A 23,661-nucleotide genomic window follows, 5' to 3' on the forward strand; every position below is an offset into this window, starting at 1 on the left:
GCACAGCTGAAAACTCTAGAACACAAAGAAGCAAACTCACCCAGGAGGAGTAGACGCCAGGAAATAATCAAATTGAGGGCTGAAGTCAATAAAGTAGAAACTAGGAAAACAATACAAAGAATCAATGCAACAAAGAGTTGGTTCTTTGGGAAAATCAACAAGATAGACAAACCTACCAAACTTACCAAACGGCAGAGTGTGAACATGCAAATTAACAAAATCAGAAATGAAATGTGGGAAATAACAAAAGACACTGAGGAAATTCAGAGAATCATCAGGTCATACATTGAAAACCTGTACTCCACAAAATTCGACAATTTAAAGAAATGGACGACTTCCTGGATAGCTATCACTTGCCAAAATTAAATCAAGAACAGATATGCAATTTAAATAGACCTATAACCCCTATGGAAATAGAAGCAGTCATCAAAAGTCTCCCAACCAAAAAAGCCCAGGTACAGATGACCTCAGTGCAGAATTGTACCAGAAATTCAAAGATCAGCTTACACCAATTCTTCTCAAAGTATTCCATTCAATAGAAGCAGAAGGGTCTTTCCCAAAATCTTTCCATTAAGCTTCAATAATATTGATCCCCAAGGCACACAAAGACAAAACTAAGAAAGAGAACTTCAGACCAATATCCCTCAGGAACTTTGATGCAAAAATACTCAATTAAATACTGGCAAATCAGATCCATAAACACATCAAAACAATCATTCGTCATGATCAAGTAGGTTTCATCCCAGGGATGCTGTGATGGTTCAACATATAAAAATCCATCAATGTCATCTTCCATATAAACAAGCTAAGAAACAAAAATCACATGATCATCTCACTAGATACAGAAAAAGCCTTTGACAAAATCCAACACCCTTTCTTTTTGCGTAGGGGTTATATGTAACCCAGTCACAAAAAGAGAAACATGGCATGTACTCTCTCATATATGGATTTTAGACATAGATCTGGAGAGTGCCAGCCTACAATCACATGGCAAGAGAGTCTGGGAAACAAAACCTTCATTCAATGCTGATGGAAGCAGCGGCTGACTCCCACAGCTAAACACTGAGCTGAACTCAAGGAATCCAGTGACTGAGAGGTAGCACTGATGAGCAAAGGGCTTAAGACTTGGCTGGTTTAATCCCCAGAAACAGCTGTCCTGACAAGGCTTAGCTCTTGAATCCCAGTCTGATGGCTTGAATCCATCATGTGACTGATCAAGACCCCCTGAATATGGGTGTCAGTGAGGAGGCCTAGGTATTCTATTGGGTCTTGGGTAGTAGAACAGTATTTATTCCGGAGACACAAATGGACTTTGGGTGCCCATCCAACAATGAGAGATGCACTCTCACCCTGGACTCCTGGGGGAGGGTTTAGGCCCTGCCCTGGATGAAATGACAGACTATGGACACACCCCATGGAGCGCCTCACCCTCCCTGTGAAAATTGACATGTGAAGTAACCTTTTTTCTAATTTAAGTTTAAATATAAAAATTAAATTAAAAAAGATAAACACCATTCTTCTCATTAAAAAAATAGAAATTAAAGATGATAACAGCAAATGGAAAGATCCCCCATGCACTTGGATTGATGTGATCAACATAGTAAAAATTGCAATCTTGTCAAAAGCAATCTACAGATTCATTGCAATCCCCATCAAAATTCCAGCACGATTCTTCACAGATGTTGAAATTATAATAATCAACTTTACATGGCAAAACAAAAGACCCAGGATAGCACAAACAACCCTGTAAAATAAAGGAACTTCTGGAGGCATCACCATCCCTGACTTCAAGCTCTAATATAGACCTATAGTCCTGAAAACACTTGGTACTGGCATAAATATAGACAGGAAGACCAATGGAATGCACATGAAAAGCCTAATATTTACCCACACATTCATGAACACCTGATTTTTGACAAAGGAGCTAAAATTATACAAAGCGAAAAAGCCAGCATGTTCAACAAACATTGCTGGCATAAGTGGAAGCTGGCATGCAGAAGGCGGCATATAGGTCCATATCTATCATCATGCACAAGACTTAATTCCAAATAGATCAAAGACTTCACCATAAATCCAGCCACACTGAACCACTTAGAAGAGAAAGTAGGTGGTACCCTTGAAGGAATTGGTACAGGAGTATACCACCAGTAGCACAGACACTGAGATAGATAATTAATAAATGGGGCCTCCTGAAACTGAGATGCTTCTGTAAGGTAAAGGACACAGTCAACCAGACAAAGCAACAGCCCTCAGAATGAGATAAAATCTTCACCAACCGCACGTCTGACAAAGGGCTGATCTCCAAAATTTACAGAGAACTCATGAAGCTAGTCACCAAAATACCAAATAATCCAACTAAATATGGGGTACAGAACTAAATAGAAAATTCTCAATAGAGGAGTCTAAAAATAGCTGAAGACACTAAGAAAGTGCTCAACATCCTTAGATATCAAGGCAATATAAATCTAAAGAACTCTGAGATACCATCTCACTCCTGTCAGAATGTCTAATATTATGAACAGCAACCACAGTTTATACTGAAGAGCATGTGGAGAAAGGGGAACTCTCCTCCACTGCTGGTAGGAGTGACAACTGGTACAGCCACTTTGGTAATCAGTATGGAGATTCCTCAGGAAAATGGAAATCAGTCTACCACAAGATCCAGCAATTCTTAGGCATATATCTAAAAGATTCACATTCATTCAACAAGGACATCTGTTCCACTATGTTCATAGCAGCATTATTTGTAATAGCCAGAATCTGAAAGCAACCTAGATGCCCCTCAACTGAAGAATGGATAGAGAAAATGTGGTACATTTACAAACAGAGTAATACTGTACAGAAAAAGAACAATGCAATCTTGAAATTCACAGGCAAATGAATTGAACTAGAAGACACCATCCTGAGTGAGACAATCCAGTCACAATAGACAAACATGGTATGTACTCACTCATATATGGATTTTTCAACATAGAGCACAAGGATTTTCAGCCTACAATTCATACTGCCAGAGAAACTAGGAAACAAGGAGGACCCTAAAAGAGACACTCATGGTCCCCTGGAGAAGGGGAAGGGACAATATCGCCCAAAGAAAGTGGGAGAATGGTGAGTGCTGAGAGGAATTTAGGAGAAAGATAATGGGATAAGAGGAGGGGAGAGGAAGTGGTCTCCTGTACCAACTCGTTGAAGAGTATCTCCCACTTTCTCTTCTAAAAGTTTCAGTGTGGCTGGATGTATGTTGAGATCTTTGGTCAATTTGGACTTAAGTTTTGTACAAGGCGATAAACATGGATCCATCTGCAGTCTTCTGCATACCAGTACCCAGTTATGCCAGCACCATTTGTTGAAGATGCTTTCTTTTTTCCACTGTACAGTTTTAGCTTCTTTGTCAAAAATCAGGTGTTCATAGGTGTGTGGGTTAAAATTAGGGCTTTCAATTCGGTTCCATTGGTCTACCTGCCTACTTTTGTGCCAATACCAAGCTGTTTTCAGGACTATAGCTCTATAATAGAGATTGAAGTCAGGTATGGTGCTGCCTCCTGAAGTTCCTTTATTGTATAGGGAAGTTTTGGCTATCCTGGGCCTTTTGTTTTTCCATATAAGGTTGATTAATGTTCTTTCCAGGTCCTTGAAGAATTGTGATGGAATTTTGATAGGGATTGCATTGAATCTGTAGACTGCTTTTGGCAAGATTGCCATTTTTATTATGTTGATCCTACCAATCCAAGAGCATGGGAGATCTTTCCATTTTCTGGTATCTTCTTTGATTTCTTTCTTCAAAGACACAAAGTTCTTGATATACAGGTCTTTCACTTCCTTGGTTAACATTATCCCCAGATATTTGATGCTGTTTTTGGCACTGAGATCGACAATTAACAAATGGGACCTTCTGAAACTAAAAAGCTTCTGTAAGGCAAAGGACACAGTCAAAAAGACAAAAAGGCAGCCACAGAATGGGAAAAGATATTCACTAACCCTACATCTGACAGAGGGCTAATCTCCAAATTTACAAAGAACTCAAGAAACAAGTCTCCAAAACACCAAAGGATCCACTTGAAAGGTGGGGTACAGAACTAAATAGAGAATTCTCAGTAGAGGAGGCTAAAATGGCCAAGAGACACTTAAGAAAGTGCTCAACATCCTTAGCCATCAGGGAAATGCAAATCAAAACAACTCTGAGATACCATCTTACTCCTGTCAGAATGGCTAGAATCAAAAACACCGAAGACAATTTATGCTGGAGAGGATGTGGAGAGAGAGGAACACTCCTCCACTGCTGGTGGGAATGCCGACTCATACAGCCTCTTTGGAAATCAGTATGGAGATTCCTCAGGAAAATGGGAATTAATCTACCACTAGACCCAGCAATTCCACTCTTAGGCATTTATCCAACTGAGGCAGGTTCATACAACAAGGGCATCTGCTCCACTATGTTCATAGCAGCATTGTTTGTAATAGCCAGAACCTGGAAGCAACCTAGATGCCCCTCAACTGAAGAGTGGATAGAGAAAATGTGGTACATTTACACAATGGAGTATTACTCAGCAGAAAAAAAAATCATTGGAATCTTGAAATTCGCAGGTAAATGGATAGTACTGGAAGAAACCATCCTGAGTGAGGTAACCCAGTCGCAAAAAGACAAACATGGTATGTACTCACTCATATATGGATTTTAGATATGGATCAGGATAGTGCCAGTCTGCACTTCCACAGATACAGAGTCTGGGAAACAGGAAAGAACCTGAAAGATATGCATATATGCATAGTACCCAAGAGAAGAGGATGGAGACAAGATCCTCTGAATGGATGGGGAACATGGCGAGGGGTGGGGGGGAACTGGGACCTGGGAAGAATAGAGGGGGTAAAGAGGAAGGGAGTTGGTCATGGGGAACAGGAAGTTGAGGGGGTGGGGGTAGAATAGTGGGAAGAGGGAATCATAGGATAGAAGACAGATCAGGCACCAGAGTGACCTCGAGTGATCTAAAGGGATAACACCAATTGGCAAGCTAAGCAATAGTGGAGAGTCCACCTCGAATGCCCTTTCCTGATAATGAACTTGATGTCTATAACCATACGGGAGCCTTCATCCTGTGACTGATGGAAGCAGAGGCAAACACACAATTAATGACTGAACTGAACCCAAGGAACCCAGTGACAGAGAGAGAGGAGTGATGAGCAAATTGGCAAAGATTGGGCTGGCAAAACCAGCAGAGACAGCTGATCTGAACAGAGGAGAGCTCTTGGACCCCAGACTGACAGTGGGGAGGCCAGCATGGGACTGATCTGGACCCCCCCAAATGTGAGTGTCAGTGAGAAGGCCTGGGCAACCTATGGGGCCCTGAGCTGTGGATCAATGTCTATCCCTGGTATACAAACTGTCTTCATGTGCCTATAGCACAAAGAGGGATGCTCTCTCAGCCTGGACTCTTAGGGGAGTTCCTTGACCCTACCAAGAGTAAAATGACAGACTCTAGATATCCCCTATGTGGAAGGATTTGGCAATAGGGCGGGAGGGAGGGGGGGAGGAAGGGGGGTGCGGGAAGAGGGGAGGGAGAGGGAACAGGGATTGACATGTAAAACAAGCTATTTAAAATTAAAATAAAAAATGATTAAAAAAAAGAGGAGGGAAGAGGAAGACATGAGAAAGCAGGAAGTTTGAGTCATGGTAATAATAGATGGGAGCAAGATAATAGTGGGAACCATTATAAGTTTAAAGAGAAATCTGTAACTAGGGAAATGTCTAGAGATCTACAAGGATGACACCAACTATAAATCCAAGTTGTGATAGAGAGATGGCCTTAAATGCCCTTCCCCAATAATGGGACTTATGACTACCTTATATGCAATCCTAGAGCCTTTATCCAGAAGCAGATATCAATAGCTAAACAATGAACTGAACTGGAATTCAGTTGCAAAGGGAGAGGAGTGATGAGCAAAGGGGTCAAGACCAGGCTGATGAAACTCACAGAAACTGCTGTCCAGAACAAATGGGAGCTCATTGACCCAGGCTGATACCTGGGAAACCAGCATAGGACTGATACAGACCTCCTGAAAGAGGATATCAGTGAAGAGGCCTCTGCAATCTATGGGCCCTCTGGTAGTAAGTACATCAATATCTATCCCTAGTTTATGAATGGACTTTGGGAGCCCATTCCACATAGAGTGATACTCTCTCAGCCTTGACACACGGGGAAGGGCCTAGGCCCTGTTCCAAATGATATGACAGATCTTGAAGATCCCCCATGGAAGGTCTAACCCTCCCTGGGGAGCAGAAAGGGATTGGGTTTGGGGGTTAATGAGGGGCAGGGGAGAAGGGGAGGGGAGATTTGCCAAGATATTTTTTAAAAATACATGTTGCAAAACAAACAAATAAGCACATTATATTTTAGAAGAAGTATCCAGATCTAGGCAGTTATTAAATTAATCAGTAAAAAAGGTGAATTATGATATTTAATATTTCTACAAATTCACATAAGCATAATGAAATGGAACAGACAATTCAGCTGGAAATGAAATAAAATTTAACACACGTAGCATTATGTGAATGCCTTAACATGAATAAGTGTATCCAAGTAAAAACAGAAAATATTGTTCCCTGCACACGGAATAGCATGTTCTCAACAAAGGAGTAACATTTGAGGCTGTCATTTGTAATAAACTGGGATGTTTTTAATTCATCAGAAAAATGCAATGGAAATAATTAAGGAACTATAATAAAGATGGATGAAACAAATGGAGATGTAAATCCATCAGACGAAAGTGTGACCTCACTCAAAAGGTAAATGAGAAGCTTTAAAGCAACAACATGCTATGCCACAAGTGGGCAGGAAGAATCAAGTTAGATGCGGGTAAATGGGAAAGATGATGAGTCAATAGTAATTTGCTTTGGAATTGAGAAAGGGGAGCTTTCCACATATATTTAGAAATCAGAATACAGAAGGCTTGTCCAGTAAGTAGATGTTTTTGTTTTGACTTACTAACTGGGTAGAAGAAAGTATGAGAACAATGGATTTCAATTATCTACCAACAGATCCTCTCTTGTGTTACATTTGTTTACAAATTCCTTTTACATCTTGATTTCTTGAAACTTTTTACCAATAACTTAAAATGCATCAGGCAGAGAAAGAGACAAAGAAAGAGAGGTTAATTGCAATTTTTCTCACAGCCTGGGTCAAGGTGACCACCACACCATGTAGAATGGCTGTGCCCAGAAAGACACCATGATTATTTCTGAGCCTTGAAGATCAATATCCCATTATTTGTGCGCAATCATGTCTTTTCAGGTTTGTCTTTCTGCAATCTTCAAAATAACTGCTTTATAGTCTTATTAAGATTTTCAAGCTTTCAATCTGTCCCTTAACTTTTGATCTATTTACAACTTCTCTATGTCAATTTCTTTTCTATCTAGCCCAATACATGGCCTGTCACTTCAAATAGTTCTGATAGAAAGGGGTAAGAGTGACAGCTATGTGGATGCCCCATAAGCCATGGTTTTACCTGTGCTCCAGGTGTTTTACTTCACATATTACTTCATTCATCATATAGGAGTGAATATATCACAACTGTACATATTACAGAGCTCCCTGAAAAAAATCCTTGTTTAACATTAAATACAATAATAATAATGATAATAATAATAATTAAAGTATGTGAGATTCGAGGAACTTGAGGACAAAAGAAAGTAAACACTCCAACATTCTTGATTTGTCTTCTGTTTTTCAGTTTATCATTTTATCATCATCTAATACTATAAAGCGAGTTCTACTACATTTCTTTCATTGTGATAATGCTCTATTTATTCTCAAATAGAGATGTGACCTCAAAATATATCAGAGTTTGAAAGTATAAATAATTGTTTGAATTTACATTTTAATTTTTAAAAATTGTTATATTTGTTTATATATTTACCTATATAGTATAAGCAAAACTGAGGGGATCATTATTTAAACCATTTGTTTAATTTTAAATAAATATATTTAAGTTAACGGAATTCTTCAGAATCCCAGCATTACTTTTATTCGGGCAATTGAATACCCTACTATGAATTGGTTTCTGAAAGTATATCAAATGTGGTATACAATCACTGCACCGGCAGTTCCTATAACCGCAATATACATTACTCCAGGGCTTACACCACCATTTACTTTAATTTGATCGGTTTAATTAAATCAAGTAGTGTTATAATCCTCAAGAGAGAAATTTCTCTACTTAGGATAACTCCATTAGAAATACTTGAAATATGAGTATTTTTATAGTATGAGTTAAGAGCTGGCTGAAATGCGATGTTGGAAAGAACTGAACTGTATAAAATACTAAAAGTTTTAGGCTTTAGTTAATCAGTAAAATGAAAAAAAATTGTGCTATGTAAATAACCATAGTTGATAAATGCTTTAGCAGAACATCACTTAACACACCATTGAGCAGTCTTAGAAGATTAAAATGAAGCATCATAATAAATATTTACCCTGGACCAAAAAATACTCTGTCTTGGATCACAACATTTGAATGGAATTAAGAAGCTAAGATGAGGTAACTTCCTTAGTACTTTGATGTCATTGATACATGCCCTACTCAGACAAAACTGAAAAGTGACCTGTGTGCCTACATATACCTATAATGAGATTATTGGTATTTATATTATAATAAGAGTTTCCATTGATGATTGAAGCTCTAATAAGTTACTACACAAACATATGTAATTTCTTTTATGTTTGTAACTTGCAATTTCAACTATGGGAAGACTACTTTGTACAAATACTATCCATTTAATTACATGTTTAATTTTAGTATATTTGTGTAGAAATGTCCTAATTGTTAACCTGTACTGTTGTGAAGAATAATAGTTTCTTGCAAACATTCAGTTTTGTGTACATGGCACCTATATTTAGTCTTACATATACCACTCATTTTGTTACATAAATTAGTACCTTTTCCCTTACAAAAATCAATGAGATTATTTCATTGTAACAATCCTGTTTGCAAAGATAAATTATCAGTTTCTTATATAAATAGTCTACCAAAATACAAAAAACTATGTTCTTGAGTATTTATGTATAAGATTTGAGTATATGTTCACACCATAGAAATCTTCATGGAAATATCTATAACTTTTTTTCACAATGTTCCCCAAATCTCTTCTTTCTAGACTGATTGTACTTGATAAGTTTTACCTGATCATGCCAAATGAAGGCATGTTCACTTTCTATTGTTAAAGTAAAATAGTTTTCTTATTTTGTCTATCTACTGTGCAAAATATTAATTACCTTGGATAACTGACACTGAAGAGGAAAATGCATTAATCATAGATGGATGCAACATAATGGCAATTCTGGTGTAACAAGTGCATTCTGATGCATGTATTACATACCAGTTCTACTTACCGTGGTTTCTAGATGCATCCCAATGTGTGTGCGCTTATAAATCAACTATCACTTTTCATTTTGTGCAAGAATTCCTGATGATGCCACTGATCACTGCCTCTCTGATTTGGGAACTGGTTGTTGGTCCCAAAGCAAGTCTGTTACATTCCACCTTGGGAGACAACCTCTTGAGATGCAGGATGTTTGCAGAAAGGTAAAACAATGGGCTGTTCTAGAGAGGGGTAAAATGTTTTATCCTATAAGGAAGCTCCTTAAGAGAAAAGTAAAAAATTAAATATAGCTTCAGGCCAGAATCATTAGGCTCCTCCCTTCCCAAGAGTATATAAACAGTTAAGGCTGTTGAGGGTTAATCTTAGACAACTTGAGCTTTTAGAAAAGACTCAGATCAGGATGCTAAGAAGAAACAGAGACCAAATGAGCTTCCTTAAATTGAACTGAGCTGCAGGGGGGATTGATGGCTTGAAACCTATAGAGTTGTGTCCTGCCATTTCTGAGTCATTTCTGCTCCTGTAAGTAACCCACTAACCCATGTTTTCTTAAGTAATCCATGAAAAACTCACTGGTTCACTGAATCACAATATATTTTGGTCTCTTAGCACATCCATATCTGTTGATAGCAGACATTTTTTTACATCTCCATAATATGTATTCTTTCCTCCAACCTGGTTCCTTTGGCTGCATCAGTCCCAAATGAAGCTATTGGTCATTTGCTATGGTTACTTAATGGCTAGCACTGACTTAATTATTAACCATAATTACTAATATATATTTTTATGAGGTCTTTTCTTTCTGTGGACACCATCCTGATGCACCCTCTCCTTCCGGGATCCCATGTCAACTCTCCACTGTTGGCTACATTTACCAGAAGATTTAAAGCAAGTATTTTACCATCTATCCTATCTGTGAAAGTCTAAAGTCACATATGTAGCTTATCTTTTATCATAACTAAGGAAAACTGTAATCATAACTATCTGTCTTTCACTGCGTCAAAGACCACAGAAGGATAACATATAAACATTAAAATTGACAGTCTGTGAGAGTCTAAAGTTGCATATGTAGCTTATCTTTTATCATAACTAAGGAAAACTGTAATCATAACTATCTGTCTTTCACTGCATCAAAGACCACAGAAGGATAACATATAAACATTAAAATTGACAGAGACATCTCATTAATTGGACAGTCACCTGAAGTTCCTCTGTAATGTTGAGCATCCATCTTCAGCCAATAGGTCACAGTGTGTCTGGCAGACTTCTCAGCAAAGCAGGGAATTTTAAAATGTCCATCTGCATTGGCAGTTTGTCAGTCATTTTTTGATGTCCTGCAGAATGTCTGGCAGACACTTCCATGAAGCACGAACCCTGTAGGACTGTCCATCTTGTTTTGTAATTTCAACAGTCACTTTACTGCAGGTCTTACATATCCAGTTTATACAGCAACAGTCAAATATTTCAGGCAAGAGCAGTTTCTTGGCCAAATTGCTAATCTTGTCATGTTGAATGCAAACTTCACAACAAGCTTCTTTGATGCCCATCTTAGTGTCAGACATAATTGGTATGTCAGGAGTAGTTGTGTCTCAATATAATGAAAAACCCTAAACCATTTAAATACTATATATTCTATAGTTTCTTGAAAGGTTTGAAGAATATCTATACATCTCAAATACATCTCTGTATATCTAGAAAAACCTAACTAACCAAGCTATAAATTCTGACTATTATAGACTATTCTGACTATTTTATTATAAATAAAATCTGTATTTAATTATCCATTACATGTGAAAAGATCAGCATAAACACAATTTTTAAACAAGAGTAGAAAAATACATACCACAAAATTGACCTTAAATTTGCATCAATAAATGAAAATCCATACCAATACAAAGTATTCATTTCTATATATTATTCCCCCTTTTCCCTTTAGAAAGGCATTGACTGTGATCATTACCATTTATAAGAAACTCCATTTAAATGAAAACAAAAATTTATAAACAATATTTGAGAATTTGGGCAATTTTTATTCCAAACTACTTCCTGCTGGTTGGGGTTTCTGTCCATACCCAAGGGGTCATGACAAAACACAGAAACCTGGCTAAGTACTGGTTTTTTCAGTCTGCAAGGTTGCATCATCTCAGCTGTTTTAGATGTTGGATCACCTGGGCCACTGCTTTAGGGGTCTTGCTTCATCAAACCATAGCAGTCTGGAAGAAATCCACAGCTTTTCATTTTCTGTTGAAACACAAGCAAAAACACTTTTCCCAAGTATCCTGTTCATTATACTTAAATTTAGAAGTCAAAGCATTTTTAAAATATATAAGTTGCATCAATTCAGTAACATTTCTTTTAGCAGTAGTTGGTATTTCCTTAGCTGTCAAACAATTCAAAGAAAACATAATAGTATATGCTATCCAGACTCTCATTGTACTTTTCATATTCACGTGGCTGTTTTATTAATCTATTTCTTTAATTTTGTCTATTTATTTTTTCTCTGAGACAGGGTTTTCTTGCGGAAATCAGCCTGCCTCTGTCTCTAGAGTGCTGGGATTAAAAGCTTCTGCCACCACACCCAGCCATTATAATGTTTCTTTTACTCTTCCAAGCCTACATATATTTTTTAACAAACTATAAACCTTTAAGAGGTTTTACTTTATCTAAATCTGACTTTAATGCAAACCATTATGCTTTACTGGCCACATGTCTGTTATTTGCCAAACAACATTGCTAAAATCAAAGCCGTGGCTATTTTAACTGCTGTCTTTCCAAGATGGTAGGTGTAAGTTTACTGCCAGCACTGGCCATGGAAGTCTCTGCTTGTCTCTAGCAAAACAGACCCAACCTGAGAAAATGCTGCTCCCAACAAGCTATGCTTATCTCTGTTCTTTCATTTCTAAAATGCCCTTAAGTTTTTGCCAAGTTTTAAGTGGAAGTTCTTAGCACTACATGTCACATTTATTCTTCCCTCTAGCCTGGTTTCTGTAACTGTATCAGTCCCAAATGAACACGCTGGACACTATATTAATTATGAAGCTGTTGGCCACTTGGTATGGTTTCTTAATGGTTAGCTCTGACTTAATTATTAACCCATAATTACTAATAAATATTTTTATAAGGACTTATTTTTCCGAAGATGCCATCCTGACAAGTCCTCTCCTCCCATAATCACATGGCTACTCTCTATACTTGACTACATTTCCCAGAATCCACCTTGACTCCTAGTCCCACCTCTCTTGTTTCCCTATTAGCTAATAGTGTCTTATTTATCAACCAATCAGATAAACATATACAAAGAAATGGTGACACACAACAGTTTGGAAAGAATTACCTCTTTTGGAGTTATGGTCTCCTAGATCTTCCTAAACAATATAGGATGCTTCCAATATCTCAGTTATACTCTCCACTTGGTAGCTAAAGACATCATACTCTTAATTCAGGGAAAACAGAGAAATCAAGTTGGCATTCACCTAAAAGATTCATTTTTACTTGGTAGCTTTCATTTTGCCAGTAGGTGCTATGTAGGTTACCAGAGTAGAAAAAATGTCTCCGGTCTGACCCAGCTGTGAGCACTGTGGGCTATAATAACAATTATCCTGGCAAGGCATGGCAATTGAAGCAAAAGGGGCACAAAAGTCAGGGAGCAGCCAAACGCTATCTGAATAAATTTAAGGCCCATCCCACAAGTTGAAATACATACCTGGCACCTAGGACCATGAACCTACAGTTAGACGGGACACTGGACCTAGGGGAGAAACTGAAGGGACTTTGGCCAGTTGACCATGGTGAGCATGGCTCTGGAATGCCTTTCCCAACTCCCACATTTCCTTTGCCTTGTTAAAACCCATTAGATTACATTCCTAAAGCTAGCCACTAAGGTCTACTCCCTTATTTGGCCACTTCTTTCTGAGGCTGACTTCTAAGGTCCAGTTATTAAAGTACTGGAAATCTTACAACCAAAAGTCCACTTTGACTCACTTAAATAACATGATAAAATTAAATACCTCAACAGATACAGATAATAATTTCTTACCTCTAGTTTTATATTTATAAGGTAGAGTCTAAATATTTGCATTTCTATCAAAACTTCAGGCAATATTGTGATTAAAGCAAAAAATCAGACACTAAACATCACATATTTATAATGTTTAAAGTTTAAAGTGGTAATAAATCATGAAGAGGGTCTGGTAAGAATTATAGTGGGAAGCCAGGCAGTGGTGGCACACGCCTTTAATCCCAGCACTCGGGAGGCAGAGGCAGGCAGATCTCTGTGAGTTTGAGGCCAGGCTGGACTGACAGCCTCCAAAAAATACAGAGAAACACTGTCTCATAAAAAAAACAAACAAACAGAAAAGAATTATAGTGGGATTTATAGAAAAGTATATGAGATATCTAATATATTATCAATTTATAACCCCAAGACTTCTAAAATACTGGATGCTAATTGGTTTCACTCTTTTTGTAATGAGTCAAGAAACCAGTAGAAGAATATTAGATAAATAAAATATCAGGTAGCATTCACCTGTCTATAAAAAATACAAACAGAGCTTTTGATTTAAATTCAATAAACATGAACAGAAGTGAAAGCTCTTGCTATCATTAAATCTTCTAATCTTAAATTTACAGTGATAAAAAACAGAGCACTATAGCAAAAATTTAGAATGATCCAAAAATCTAAATATTTTGTAACCTAAGAAAATATTTATGTGGAATGTAAGCTATTATATGAAATGGTTACTACTAAGTTAATGAAGTTTTATGAAATTATTAGTATGTTCTCCTTTATTCTTGTGAATCTGTTATATTGTGTCAGAGTAAGCATAATAAGTATGGGATTTTTGGTATAACATTATATATTAATGTCTTTGCTAATAAAAGTCAACTGTCCTTTTACTTATAATTTGCATTAACAGCTCATCAATATAAATGGAAATGATTTATTAAAATATTGCTGAGTGGAGACTGAATGACTCAGGGGATTGATTGGTAATGGTATATGTAGTCTTTTATTTCTAGGTCACTGCTTTAAATTACATTTTGGCAGGGAGTAGAGGCCATTCAGTGGCATATGGTGTGTGGAATGGGTGGGTGATGTCAGTCTTATTTTCAGTAAGTGCTGTCCATTTATATTTCAATATTTCAAGGAAACTGAACTTGATTTTAGAGCATATCCCAATGGAGTCAAAACATCATTATGTATACATATGTAAAAACTTCTCATGAGGGAGTTTAATGTTATAAAGAGTAAGAAAAATATTCACTGAAGCATTTTATTGTGAAAATATTTCTCACGACCTGTGTACAAGTTTGACAAACATAAAAAAATCTTTCAGATTATTTAAATTAATTTTTTACACTTTTTTAATGACTTGTTTTGATTCTTTATAACTTATATTTGAAGCTTATTTTTAATAATATGACACAGGTATTTTAGAGAAAATTTTGAATAAAAGTGTTTTGTACAAGGAGCCTAAATAATATATATGATTCTCAGCAACCAATAGCACTTTCTCCAGCATAAATCACTACATGGAAAAAAAGCAATCTCGACAAAGGTAAAAAAATTAAAATAAAATTCCACATTCTATCTGACTACAATGGATTATAGCTGGAAATAAGTGGCTCTAGACCTACAAAAAGTACACAAATACAAGGAAAGTAAACAACACCCATCTGAATAATAATTTCAACCAGGAAAAAATCAAAGAAAAAATTTAGAAACTCCTAGAATGGAATGGAAATGAAAACAAAGCACACCAAAAATTTGGGTTCACAGTAAATGCAGTGCTGAGAGAACAGTTTATGTCACCAAAAGTCCGTACCAAAGTATTTGCAAGCTCTCACCTAAATAACTTAATGGTATACCTGAAAGCTTTGAAAAAACATGAGTGACCAACCCTGAAAATAGAAGTCAGCAACAGAAAATGAACAACAATAAAATATAAAAACCTATAAACATATGTTTTCAAAATTTTACCTTAATCAAGTTGGAAAGATTAGCTTCTTAATGCCTATGGCAAACATAGTTAAGCTAAGAACAGATTAAAAACAAAACAAAAACTCAAAGAAAACTCTATTACTAAAGCATCTGAGAAAGCCAGATGGAGCAAGCTAGTAAGGAATGGTCTGCCACAGATTCTGTATCGATGACTGCCTCAAGATTCATTAACCATAAAGATTGCCTATAACCTATAAAATGAAATAAACAATTCTTCCTGAAATTGCTTTTAATCATGATATTTTGCTGTGAAAAAGCACATAAACAAACTACAACAATGAAAAAATAAGCACTTAAACAAACTACAACAATAAGAATGATTGGCAGAAACTTGATCCCCTCATAGGCAATATGGAGCTATAGTAATAAAAACAGTGGGTATTGGCACTGAAACAGACAATGGAATCTAATCAAAGGCCCTGATATTAACCCACACACCTATGAACACCTGATTCTTGACAAAGAAGCTAAAATTATACAATGGAAACAAGAAAGTATCATCAATAAGTGGTGCTAGCATAACTGGATACTAACATGTATAAGACTGCAGATAGATCCATGTCTTTCTCCAGGCACAATGCTTAAGTCCAAATAGGTCAATTACATCAACACAAATCCAGTCACACTTAACCTCTTTACAGAGAAAGTGGGGGGTACCCATGGATGAAATGGTACAGGAGACTGCTTCCTGAACATAACACCAGTAGCACAGACACTGAGATCGGCAATTAATAAATGGGACCTCCTATAACTGAGAACCTTTTGTAAGGTAAAGTATAGTCAACAAGCCCACAGAATGGGAAAAGATATTCACCAAACCTACATCTAACAGAGGGCTGATCTCCAAAACTTCAAAGAACTTAAGAAACTAGTCTCCAAAACACCAAATATCCCAATTTAAAATCAGGATACAGAACTAAACCGAGAATTTTCAATAGAGGAGTCTGAAATGACTGATAGATACTTAAGAGCTCAACATCCTTAGTCATCAGGGAAATGCAAATCAAAACAACTCTGAGATACCATCTTAAATCCTGTCAGAATGGCTAAAATCAAAAACACCAAGGACAATTTATGCGGGAGAGGATTTGGAGAAGGGGGAACACTCCTCCATTACTAGTGGGAATGCAAACTTGTACAGCCACTTTGGAAGTAAGTATGGCAATTTCTCAGGAAATTGGGAATCAGTCTACCTCAAGATCAAGCAGTTTCACTCTTAGACATATACCCAAAGAATTAACATTCATACAACAAGGACATCTGTTCCACTATGTTCATAGCAGCATTATTTGTAATAGTCATAACCTGGAAGCAACCTAGATGTCCCTCACCTGAAGAATGGATAAAGAAAATGTGGTACATTTACACATTGGAATATTGCTTAGTGGAAAAAAAAACAATGAAATCTTGAAATTTGCAAGCAAATTGATGGAACTGGAAGAAACCATTCTGAGTAAGTTAACCCACACACAGAAAGGAAAACATGGTATGTACTCATTCATAAGTAGTTATTAGACACAGATAAAAGGATAACCAGCCTACAATCCACAATCACAGAGAAGTTAGTAAACAAGGTGGACCCTTCCTGAAAGTTCTACCTATCCTCCCCTACCTAGCTATTGACCATCTAGCCCTTTATTAAATGAAGCAGAAGGGGCCTTAGGCAGACAAGGAAAATAAAGACACAACTTATAACTGTGATCATATATTCTCCAACAAGAATTGGTATCAACAATACAGACAGAAGTAAGTATATAATACAAATAAAGCAAATTTCCCAATGAAAATAATTTGGAGTGGAAATTTAACTGAAATTCTCAAAAGAAGAAGTACAAATAGCTTAAAAGTTTACTTTTCATTTATAAAGATTGCTATTTAAAGAAAAACTTACAAGTAAAAAATCACTTAGAGAAATTAAAGTTTGTGCATCTCAATAAACTTCTATACATCTAAATAAACTTCAATATGTCTCAATGAACTTCTGTATAATAAGAGGATCAATTCCAAAGAGAACTGTCAAACTGAACATTAGCTTTTATACTTTTAGTATCTAAAGCATTTGTATATGTATATATGCATATATATGAATATTATTTAGCTCTACAGAAAAATGTAGAAAAGTGTAGTCACAAGTATACAGCAAAATAAATGAATATGCCCCAGACAGAAATAGCTGTGTCATATGATGGTTCCATATTAAGTTTTTAAGACATTTTCCAAAATAATTTACACAATATTTTAAAAGCTTTTCAAAGCTGGGTGGTGGTGGGTTTTGCCTTTAATCCCAGTACTTGGGAAGCAGAGACAGTTGGATCTCTCTGAGTTTGAGGCCAACCTGGTCTACAAAGCTATGCATATATTAATATGTCTTTGATTTTTCATTTTACCCACTCATAATGTCTAAAATCATGAAAAGAATACTAGTGTGCTTATCAAGGAAATGGGGACACTTATTCACTATGGACGGCATTGTGAACTGGTGTGGCCACTGTGGAAATCAGTCTAAAGTTTTTCCAAAGACTAGAAGTAAGTATAGTATATGGTTCAGCTATACTACTAAGTGACATATTTCCCAAGGATAGGTCTACAAAGACACTGTCATTATTAATTGCTTCTCCGGGAAATAAAAATGTCCTAGATGTCACCAACTAATAAAAGCTTAATAAAAGTGTGGTACATATACACAATGGAACATTACCCAGCTTTAAAAAATTAAATTCCGAAATTTGAAACTAAATTAATAGATCCAGAAATAGTTATTGAGGGTTGTGCTATATACTCAGAAAAACAAACATATTCTCTGTCATATGTAGCCAACAGCTCTGAATCTTATGTATGTGGGCTTGCATTGGAGTAACCGTGGAAGTCAGGTAAATAATAAGAGTCTGTATGGAGATCAGATACTTTTTAAGTAGTCTAGAAAGAATTGATTTATATATTTAAGTAGATTTGTGACATAAAAATAATAATATAGCTTTTTTTAAGCAGAACTATTTAATACATTAAATAGACTAAGTATTTGGTGTGGACATGAAATAAGTATTTTACAAGTTTAACTTGAAACTACCTAACATAAAGCCTCAGCTCAGTGCTCAAAAACAAAACAAAAGCCCACGCCATTGTCTGATAATTGTTAAGAGAAGGCTTACAAATAAGACACTTAACGTCTCTATCACAGCGCGCAGAGATCAGCCACTGAGGACTACCAGAGGAAAACAGCAACAGGGTTCCAGGCTGCCATACCACACAACAAAATCATCTGGCTCTCACACAACTAGCTGTAAGCACCTTGAGAGCAGAAGGACGTAATACTTGAGAGCAAATGATTCCAACTGTATCAGCACACTGCTTTTGGCTAACACATTTAGGAATTTTAAGACAACATTCACCAACATTCCATGAGAGGAAATATGTAATCACACTGTTTCCATGATACAAAAAAATTAAACTTTACCTCATAAGGACACAAAATATACTCACACCTACCTACACAGATCCATAGCTATCTAGCTGCCTCTTTTCAATTTCTCTTTTCCAATCAACCCTTTTGCTACTTTTGCTATTTATTATAAATCTTAGGTTCCAGTTGAATTCATAGTGATAAGTGATTAGAGGGCACACAGGTCAGTCCTGGAAACAATGGCCGTTATGGCAACCCAATGCAGTATCAACTATAATGACAATGATGTGAGAATAAATTTTGAGGACACCCCAAGTGGACAACTCTTCCAAGGAACCCTGGAACTAGCATTGAGCATTGTACATCTGGGACATTTGTCCCAGGCATGGTAGGGCTGGTCCTGTCCTCAGCATGCCTAGAGAAAAGAATTTCCAAGTACATAGGCTCCTTAAGGACATCAGACTTTTAGTTCTCTTGCTAAAGGCTACTTCCTCCAAACTGGTTAAAGAGCTAGAAGTCCAGAAGAAATACCTTAGTGTTAGTTAACATTTAGTGGTAGTGCACTAGACTTTATCACAAGACTTCCCAAGAGTTTCCAGCTCTGTCCAGTTACATAGTATCTTACCATATGTTGAGATTTTCTGAGCTAAATGAATATTCCAGTTTCTTGCATCTTTTTATATCCCTTTAAAAATGTGAAAACCTTCCATATTATTGCCAGTTATTCCCACATTCTTGTTAAATATTTGAAGACAGCCAACTGAAGGTACCGGCAAAGATCTAGAGTTACACTTCTGTGTACTTACTGTGCTCTCAGGAAGGTCAGTCCACCTTGGGGCAGAGTGAACAATAACACTCTCTGATGCTTTCTGATTTGGCTTCCTGCAAAGCTGCACCCCAGTCACGGTGGATTCTCTTGGTTTAGCCCACTATAAAGTGTTGAGTTTTACAGATCACCACCGCCAATTAAAAAAAGAGTCAAATACTTATGCCTTAGAACATTGGGTCAAGAGAAGCGTAAATGGAGTCTGAAGTAAAGCTGGTCATATGTGTGCCCAATCTGAGTTCTGCATTTTGCAAGAAATAGGCTGGATATGTATGATGCGGGTAAATTCACTGGCCAGAGGTTGAATCTGGTGTCTTCCTGAAATTGGTTACTTTTTAATTAAGAATTCATCCATGTTATCTAACTGCTACATATAATTATTCTGATTTGACCAAACTCTGTAAACTACCTCTACAGGATAACAGCTGGTAGGAAGTGGAATAAACAGTGTGCTTTCCTAACTCTAAAGCTTTACATTTGTCCTTAAATCATTATGTTGTGCATTTGATTGTTCAATGATTATGTTAAGTCAGAAATGGGAGCAAATTCTTGTCCTCCACCCAAAAATAATGAACCAGAAATTTTTGAAGAAGTTTTTGTTTTTTGAGAAGGCAGAAGAATATCTTTAAAAGAAGAAGAAGAAGAAGAAGAAGAAGAAGAAGAAGAAGAAGAAGAAGAAGAAGAAGAAGAAGAAAGAAGAAGAAAAAGAAGAAGAAAAAGAAGAAGAAAAAGAAGAAAAAGAAAGACAATGAAAGGAAAGGAGCCAAGAAACACCGAGCTGTTAGTGTACAGAGGCCCCAAGAAGCTTAGAAAAGTGTTTCTACTGACCACAGCTGAGACAGTCAGGCCTGAGCTGCCTTCATTTAGGCGAGTATTAGGTATAGGGAGCTTGACCTTGTGGTGGAATTTCCCAGTCTCTTAAGCAGCAATCTCATGGGCAGAAGCAGATGAAGAACAATCTGCCATGCTATTCAAACGTTAACCCTTAGCAATGGGTTTGTGTACAAGTTAGGGAAGAGGAACAGAAAAGCTTTATGGTGGTAATGAATTTCCCATGATTTTTACCACAGTGCCTAAACATCAGCAAATTAGGACTGTGGTAGATTCAGCTTAAATACACTGACTGGATGACATAACAAATGTCTACAAGCAAATGAGGAATGTTTTTACTGAGATCTGAGATTTAAACAGTGTAATCATTCATCACTGTTAAGACGACCCCACTGTTAAGTTTTTCTGAAGGTATATGTGTGTATACATTCACACACACATAATAAAACTAAAAGGTTTGAGACAGCTCTTATTTATATAAGCTAGCTATACTGTCCAAGATAAATGTCTCTATTCAAGAAGTCATACAAACATGAAACCAGGTCTTTCCACAGAAGAATTCATGAGATAACTCACTATTTTCTGGCTGCAATTATTGAACGCATAAATTACACTACAAGAAATAATCTGTCCCTCAAACTCCTTAGATTAAAGGTAGCCTGAACAAATAAAACAATCAAGGAAGCTTAAAAAAAGAAAAGGGACCAACAGCAAGGATCTGTCTCTCTGAAGATCACACACCATCACCACCAATTAAACTAAGTATGACACTTGAGAATGGCCCCAAACAGTAATGGAGGTGCTGTTACCATCTAAATTATAATAAATAATATCTGGAAATTTGTTGCTTGTTAGTCACAGGGTCATTAACTGTGCAAAACCCCAGAGCCACTTGTAAGATTAAAACGGTAAACCAGAGAATACTAGCTTGCCTGCAAAGCAGTCCACGGTACTAAAGGGAGAAATGCTGATGTACACAAAAACTACAGTTGACAGGAGGGCAAAGAGCAAGGAAGCTTGGGTGGAGCAAAGTGCGCACACCAGTGAGGAGCTGGATGTAGCAGGCCACCCAAGTCGTAAGTCACAGTAAGAGGAATTACCTTGGCTGCCCTGTGAAGATACACTTGACAAAGTTGTATAGAGGGACTAAACCGGCAAGCAGGAAGGATCAGCTTCCACTGTCTCATGGAACTTTATAATAGACCCCCAACTGTTCCAAGTACTTAACAATCTTTGAAAAAACTATCTTAAAGATACATGTGGGCAGCTCTTGGAAGAGGTAGAGAAACCAAATGGACATCTGCTTTCTTTGATTTTGACTACAAAAGCCTAATATAATTGCTTTCGTTTGGAGTCTTAGTCTGCATGGACTGACAACAAAGGCACAACAAATGTGAAGTTCTAGAAATGAAGGGGGAGATACAACAGCTTAAAAGAATGAACTATACTACCCCACTAAGTTGTGTATTTGAAAAGTGGGAAGATGAAGTGCCTCTCTAATTTCTGTGAGTTGCCTTTGGCTGTAACTGAGGATAGAACTGGGACAAAGGTCTTCCCACTGCTTCTTAGTTAAGTTGGAGTATTAATTCTTTAAACGAACATCAATCCCTACTCTCTTCGGGCAAAGTAAAGCGATGAAAAAATATGCTAATATAGTTAAATAGGAGACTCTGAAAGGCTCTGAATTGGATGTAGCACAAATTTAATTCTACTAACATATTAAAATGGCAATTCAAAATTAGCCAGGTTATTGAGCTGTGTTAACAACAATGGCAATTTTATTTCTACATATAAGCAAAAGGAGTGTAAGAGATGGAATTGGTGATGAGGACCAGTGTGTAAAATCACATGATGTAAAAGCATATTTACCTGAGTTCAAATCCTCAGCATTCATATAAAAAGCTGGAAAAAGTAGCCATGCACACCTGTAACCACAGTACTGTGTAGGGTAGAGACAGGCATTTTATTGGGACTTTCTGACCAACTACACTAGCCCCAGGTTTAGTAAGTGACTGTCTCAAATGAATAAGGGTGTGTAATGTCCTCCTTTGGCCTGTGGAAACAGAATTGTATGTTTTATATACTCACATATTCTCCAAAATGGGCCATTTTACTTAATGCATTTTTATTATAACTCCAGTGTATTCAGAATGCCCTGTATCTTTTTTTCAGGAATTTACTGAATGAAGTACAGTGGGTAATGAATTATACTGATCCTTTAAGTCATTTGATTTCTAGAAAAACCAGCCAGATAATTTCTTGGAACCAATGAAATGGTGTCAGATAGACATTCTTGTTTTCTGAGAACAGATAAGACAGTAATGTCACTAATGATTCCCTCATTTAGTTGCAGTGACTTTACTTTGGTCAAGCTGTGATAAAACACCATGACCAAAGACTCCTTCCTGGAGATGGACATTTTGTATCTTAAGATTCAGTAGGGATGGTGCATTATGGAGAGGGAGATATGGCAACTGGCAGTCAAGCAGGTAGATGACTGATCATATTTCACTATACAGGAAGAAAAGAGCAAACTGGAAGAGAGGTAAATCTACAAATGTTCAAAACACTCCTAGTGATGCACTTACTACAGCACAACTTTACATCCTAAACTTCTGAAACCTACCCAAATAGTGCTACTCACTGGCGACAAGTATTCAAATCCTTGAGTATTTTGGGAATGCTTCTCTTATAAACCATCATAAGCAAATGTGAAACATCTCATTCCAGTCACAGTTGGGTACCTAGTAGATGCTGTTAGATGTCAAGTTAACCCGAGCCCAAAATATAATATGTTCGTGTATACATATATATTTTACTAGATATATGCTATTCATATATATAATATGTAGTTTTCATATCTGTGTGTATAGTGAATTATACTCTGAGCACAGAGAGGTAACCAATTCAAGGCCTGCCTCCTCTTCATAGTTACGTAGTTGAAAATCAGCTTGACATACAACTCAGCAATGATATAATTTCATAGGTCTGTTTATAGTGCTTGGAAAATGTGATGAAATGTATTTCTAAGTGAAATAATGCATGCAATAAAACACTATTATAATCAGTAGAGACTAAATGTTTGTTAAGATAATGAAAAGTTTTAAGACTATGTTATAATTGAAAAGGGAGATTTTTGTATTTGGACGTATGGCAATGTCTTTATGAGTAAAACAAATAAATTTTAATATATATATATATGAGTGTGTGGGTAGTTGCTCATATATATCTTTACA

Source organism: Mesocricetus auratus, unplaced genomic scaffold (assembly GCF_017639785.1).
Source record: "Mesocricetus auratus isolate SY011 unplaced genomic scaffold, BCM_Maur_2.0 Super-Scaffold_100008, whole genome shotgun sequence".
In the NCBI taxonomy this organism is placed as follows: domain Eukaryota; kingdom Metazoa; phylum Chordata; class Mammalia; order Rodentia; family Cricetidae; genus Mesocricetus; species Mesocricetus auratus.